Below are 6,633 nucleotides of genomic sequence, written 5' to 3'. Positions count from 1 at the left end.
GTGAATGACGTGTATTTGGACCTTAATAATTAATGTTAAAATTGTTTCTCAGTTTTATTCACAAGCGGCGTTTTTCTAAACTGGCACTGCGCGTGCGCGGGGGCGAACCAGGCGCCTGCGCGTTTTGAGCCACCTCGGCCTTCCAGCCAGACCAATGGTGCGCATGCGTATTGCCGGTATGTGACTTAACGACCTCCCTCTGTGGGCTCGCGCGTTTGCTGTTTAACTGCCGAGAACCCGAGCAGCCGCCGGGCACGCGGCTGTCGTGATCACGTGATCCACTAATCAATGTTGCTGCTGCTGTCGTCCATTTATTCAACCGCGCACACAATGCAAAAGTATAAATAGAATAAAACCAAACTACTTCCAAACTCGGCGTGTTTTGATGAAGGTTTGTCATAAAATACAATTTTAAAAAACCTTGCACCGCCCCAATTTTCGGTCAGCTTTTTCACCTTTTTATTTGCACTTTTATTTCTGGCGTCTATGATTATCGACCAGAGGAAAGAGATCAGGAGACTTTTTTGGGCGGTGAAGGATTTAGTGCTATTTTAAATTTTTTTTCCAATTAGGGGGAAATTTAGCACGGCCAATCGACCTGCCCTGCACACCCAGGCAAACACAGGGGGAACGTGCAAACTCCACACAGACAGTGAACACGGGTCCTCGGCCCCTTGAGGCAGCAGTGCTAACCACTGCTCCTCCTGGTCTGTGTTGATAAATATGTTTAAAATGCAAACAAAGTGAAAGGAAGATATATATTTATTAAACTTTGGTTTGTCATGAGGATGGTAATTCCATTAAAGGAACAATAATGGATCGAATGAGGTGATCACTCGGTAAATGTTTGGAGTCTCCATCGAAGGTGCTCCGTGTTACTGGTTATGGGTTCTGTGGATCCTTCATGAGCCGGATCCTAGATCCGCATCTTCAATTATTCGCTTGGCAGGAGTTTCCAAAAGGTGGGATCGGTCCTTGCACACTAAGTCACGGGTATTCCTTTCTCGGGGTCCTTTTCCGGGCCTCCCCTTGCCCGTCAGGCGTTCTCAAAGAATTGTGGCCTTCCTTCAAGTTCCCCCTCAGTGGGGACTTGTGATTAAGTGAGAAACTATATTTTATTGCAAGAAATTTAGAAAAGTTGAGGTTTTTTTGTTATTCCTGCACAGACCGAGGCGCTGGAGGACTGAGGCTGCCACACTGAGAGGAAGGATGGACGTGATATATGTGCGCAGGTAAGTGCGTATAATCTCCTTTTAGAATCGGCGGCCTGTGGCTTTCCACCGCTAGCTGGAAGTTACGGGCAGCTTCTGCTGAGAAACAAAACTGGGTTAATGGTTCAGGAGGAGAGATTTGATCAAAAATGGGAAAGTGAGAGATGTCAGTGGAGTTAAGGAAGGTCCAGAGGTAGGAGAAGGGGAGGAATGGGAAACTGAGGGATCGAGTTGGACACAAGAGAGTAGATAGGGAAGAAACAATGGGAAGAGGCAAAAATAAACAGTGCCGCCATCAGTATCTATATAAAAGGACCAGGGAAATGGTGAGTATAATTCTTGTGTGTTGAAAAATAGGGGAACAGTGGGGCTGGTAAAAAGGAGAGAAAAAAGGCAACCAACATGAGTCAGTGAGAAGGTCATAATGGAGCTGACCTGAAAAATAGTTGAAGGAAGTTAAGGAACTGAAAGTCAAAAATAATCTGCAGAGCAAATAGAATCCATTTCTGGAAAAGAAAACTTGGTGGGCAGGGAGGGAGAAGTTTTGGAATTCAGTGGGGTGAGAGGGTGGCTGACAATTAGTAACTCTGGAATTCAGGGAAGAAGAGAATGTCAGCCACAATCTTGTTGCCAGATTTGTAATGGTCGTTTGTGTCAGACTTGCCCATCACCCCATTGTTTCTGTCCAGTTTAGGTGGGCGGTGATTGAGATCAGATGACCGTTGATGTTCGTTTTTTGCAGCTTGCAAAACTGTTTGGGGCTGGTTGCATTTTAGTTAAAAACAACTAAATATTTGTTTAGTTAAAAAATATACTTTATTCATAAAATCTCGAAAGAAAAAACATTACAAATACATTTCAAATTATCATCACATTAAAGCACGATAATATTAACATTTTCTCCAGAGGTCCACTCTGAGGTGCTTCAATTAAATAAATACAACATTACAGACCTTTCACTATTTTCATTACCATTCTTTTCAAACTATTTACATTGGTCATGAAGCACCCGGCAGTGGTTGAATGCAGTTGTTTACATTTAGTATTAATCACCCAGACTGTGGGGTTTTGAAGGTTATCATCCCCCTCCGTGTACATTTGCTGAAAGGTCTTACACAAAAGCCTTTACCCATTGTGCCTTGGCGAAGGCTGCCCCGAGCTTGAGTTCATCCCTCAGCACGTAGTCCTGGACCTTGGAATGTACTAAATATAGGAAAATTAAACATGGAGTGCAGATTAGTGAATGGTTAAGTCTAGAAATGCTACTGCTGGCCAGGGGAAACACACCGGCCTTAAAAAACGACTTGCATTAACGCAGCTCCTTTAATATTGTGTCCCAAGGTCCTCCAATGATTGTAATAAGACAAGTTTGACATTTTCATGCAAGAAACATTGCAACAGGTAAGTAAAAGATTAGTTAAGAGGATACATTTTAAAATACTTCCAGAGAAGAGAGATTGGGACTGAGACACGGAAAGTAAATTCTGGATCTCGGGTCTCAGGCAGCTGAAGGCAAGGCTGCCAAGGGAAGGACAAAGAAAATCTTGGTTGTCGAAAATAAATAACTGTGAGAAGCGCAGAGACCTTGGATCGTTATAGGGGTGGAGAAGGTTAAAAATGTAGGAAGCAGTGGGATGGTTGAAAGAAATGAACACAGGATTGAGGCATTGTGAATTTTAGAATCATGGAACTTTCAGTGCAGAAGGAGGCCATTCGGCCCATCGAGTCTGCACCGGCCCTTGGAAAGAGCAGCCCACTGAAGCCCACGCCTCCACCCCTTCCCACCTAACCTTTTTGGACACTAAAGACAATTTAGCACGGCCAATCCACCTAACCTGCACATTGTTGCTGTGGGACGAAACTGGAGCACCCAGAGGAAACCCATGCAAACACAGGGAGAACGTGCAGACTCCACACGGACAGTGACCCAAGCCAGGAATCGAACCTGGGACCCTGGAACTGTGAAATAACTGCGCTAACATATGCATATATTTGTAGTAAACAATATAGGAAGCTGTCAAATACTGACACCTAAAATGAAAGCATTATTGTCACATTATTGAAACCTATATGTGCACGGTAGTTTTCTCATGTAACACCTTTTTGTTTGAGGAAGAAATGTTTCTCTTAAGGCATGCACATCTGCAGCTACCGGGCTGCATGTGAGTACATGATGAAGGATTGCAGGCAGCTGGAATGAATATCTAATTATATAAAGCAGCGAGCATGGGGATAATTCACTCTCCATTCAGCAGATAAATTGTTATGATGCTTGTCTTTTAAGGTGGTAAATGCTCATTGAAAAATGAGTCATTGGCTGTTAGGTGCGAGTCTGAAAGCCTAGGAATTGGTGGAGTATTTTTATGGTTTGTGATAAAAGTGTGAGGGTTAATTCTTTTCAGATTTGACTCTTACTGAACTGACCGTGAAGCAATAATTAATAACGTGTTTCTCACTTACTTGGTTCAGATAGTTGAAAGAGTTTTGAAACCGGTTTGCTTTGTAGTTTCGAAGCAGCATTTTCCAGTCAGAAGCTGGAGGCGGGACTCAAATCTCAAATTCCGTAGATCAGCTCGTTATCGAACTGTAATTTGCTGAAGAAAAACCAGGAGCAACGTCTGGGTTGGTGATACCGGGTTTACAAACACAGGCTTGGAGATTCCACACAGAAATAGAAGGCAAGAGCATGTAAGAACAGGCAGCCTCCAAGTGTGGCTTGATGAATTAGATGGGAGCTGAAAATTTGATGTCCTGACGGCGGGTTGAGATGCAATTCAGTCAACGGCGAGTTTGTGACTTGTCGGGCCCCTCACCGGCCTGTGGTAGGTTTCCACTTGGAGTATATTTGCATTGTATGAATATTAATTTGTGTGAAAGAGATTTGAATTTGTCCTACCTTCAAGAGGGCATCTGCTTCATGTTTGTCCAAGCTGGTGTGCAACAGTGAACTTTGTGCAGTTGTGTCTCAGGTCAGAAGTTCTCCTTGTTGAACTCTGCAATACAAGGAAGGGGAGAAGGAAACTGGTAGGATGCAGGCTTGGGACTCCAAGATGAGTCAGAGGTGAGGGACTGGTTGGGAATGGTGTGGAGTGGAATCGGGCCGCAGAGAATTGGAAGAGGTTTCCAAGGGAGACAAAAGGTAGGGTTGGGAGACTGAAAGTGGGAAAACCCAGGCATCCTGAAAGTGGGAAAACCCAGGCGTCCAGGAAGTGATCGCAATGAGTAGAAATAGTCCGTAAAGATAAAGAAAATGAGGCCAGGAATGAAAAAAAGTAAAATGGGGAAATACAAATACTGGTCTGAGCTCTGTTTTTCCTTCTGGTGGGGGGGTCCTAAAGGCTGCTGTCGATACTATCCACAAATGGACCAATCTGAGGGTGTTGGCTGTCAGGGTCCTTATAGGCTTTGAGTTCAATGACACCATTTCAATTATCTCCACTGAGAGTGATCTTGGACAATGGGCGGGATTCTCCGTGAATTGCGTGATGGCCCGCATCCGGCGCTAAAAATGGCGCAAATCACTCCTGCGTCTGGCCCCCCGAAACGTCGCGAATTCTGCGGCCGGGATTGGGCCAGTAGTGGCGTGATGCCATTCGCGACGGCGTCACGCGTCACAGACATGCGCCCACCGTCAATGCACAAAAGACCCCCCCCGGAAACCCGGCAAAATGGCCGCCCGCCGCACAGCGCCAAGTGAGACCCCCCACTGCCTGTTGCCCCTTCCCGCATATCCCCCCCTTCCCCCATATCCCCCCTTCCCCCATATCCCCCCTTCCCCCATATGGGGGGAGGGGGACAGACCTGGCCCATCAGGCATACCATGCCCCCAGGACGTTACAGGGCTGCCACGAGCCAGGGACAGACCTGGAGGACCAGGCGGACACCGGCCACATCTAGTGCGATTGCGTCGACACCGGCGGGCCACACCCAGCGACGAGGAGGACAGCCCCAGCAACAGGCCCCCATTGCACCCGACCCAAGACACTGACGCACATGACACCGACATGCAGGACACCGACACACAGGACACCGATGCCCAGGACACTGACACACACGACACCCACACACAGGGACGGATGGTCAGGACTCACCACCCCAGGGGACTCCGGACTTCGGGTCGGATGAGGAGCACGCCATTATGCCACTGCTATCTCCTACACCCTCCACCATCGCAGAGATACTGACCTCAGTTGGGCACTTTAGCGATGAGGCATCTGGAATACTAACTGGTGCGCACATCACAGCCGTCCCGGTAGAGCAGGTGGAGGCAGGAGCATCCGAGGGGCCGGGTGGTCTGAGGGCAGCCTGGTGCAGGCAATCACCTGCCGTCCAGACGGGTCCCGGGTTCCTGGAGGTACCACACCCACCCATAGACCCGATGCAGTCACGGACCGCAGGACGACCGAAGGGGGTGATGGCTGGCTTGCGGCAGCTGCAGACGAAGGTGGAGGATTCCATTTGGGTGCAGGAGCAGGTAGTGGTGCCGGTCATGCGTACCACCCAGGCTGTCATTGCACGGGTGGCGTCCGCGGTGGAGGCAATGGGTGCGACGGTGTCAGACATGGGTCGCAGTATGCAAGGTGTGGGGCTTTCCGTGCAGGCGGCATCCATGGCCCAGGACATGGCTGCCCTCTCACAGGCACCCATGAGCCAGAGCCAGCAGCAGATCACAGAGGCTCAACGCCATGGCCCAGTCTCTGCAGGCCATGGCCCAGTCTCTGCAGGGCATCGCTGAGGCCATTGGCGCCATTGCCTAGGTGCTGGCCAGCGTCGCCCAGACACAGACAGGGATGGCCAACTCCCTGAGCTCCATGGTTGCAAACTTACAGACCCTTGTTGATACCAGGGCTGGCAGCGCCAGGTGTCGGGGGCGTCGGGTGCTTGGTCCGTTCGCATCCCGGACCCATTTAGAGACCCGGGGGCCATTGGGCACCCCGAGGGAGGACGAGGTACTGGGGCCCGTTCCAGCTCCCCCTGTAGGGGAGGTCCTGGGACACCTTGGACTCCACCCCCCCTTCCGCCCCAGGTGCATCTGGTGGGCAATGGGCAGGGCAGGCTGGCAGCTCGCCATCTCAGTCGCCCAAGCCGCAGCCTGGCCCATCCCAGTCGTAAGGTAAAAGGACCACTTACATTGATTAAGGAAAAATTGGTGAGTGAGAAATCGGAAATTACATTCTTGGATCATTTGTCAAATTTTAGGGAACGATTAAATAGAGCAGGGTGAATTGGCTAGACAACATTGAAAAGTTGCACAAAATGTGATGAAACGGGTAGTTGACAAGAAATCCAAAGTTAGTGATTTTGCCAGTGAAGATAAAGTTTTAGTATTGTTACCAGTGGCAGGTGAAACTTTAAAAGCAAGGTTTTGTGGACCTCATCAGATTGAAAGGAAATTGAGGTGAATTATGTGGTTAAAAACACC

The 6,633-nt window shown here is 48.6% G+C and overlaps 1 protein-coding gene across 1 annotated transcript in view; it reads left to right on the top strand.

Moving 5' to 3' along the window:
- Positions 1–305: 305 nt before the first annotated feature.
- Positions 306–6,633, top strand: part of LOC119967860 (NACHT, LRR and PYD domains-containing protein 3-like) — a 136,572-nt gene continuing 130,244 nt past the window's right edge. Inside the window, exons 1-2 of the mRNA XM_038800907.1 lie at positions 306–391; positions 1,167–1,232. The gene's annotated coding sequence lies outside the window, so the exon portion shown is untranslated. The remainder of the gene's footprint in view (positions 392–1,166; positions 1,233–6,633) is intronic.

The sequence above is a fragment of the Scyliorhinus canicula genome, chromosome 6 (assembly GCF_902713615.1).
Source record: "Scyliorhinus canicula chromosome 6, sScyCan1.1, whole genome shotgun sequence".
NCBI classification, from domain to species: domain Eukaryota; kingdom Metazoa; phylum Chordata; class Chondrichthyes; order Carcharhiniformes; family Scyliorhinidae; genus Scyliorhinus; species Scyliorhinus canicula.
This window is presented reverse-complemented; position numbering and strand designations above follow the sequence as displayed.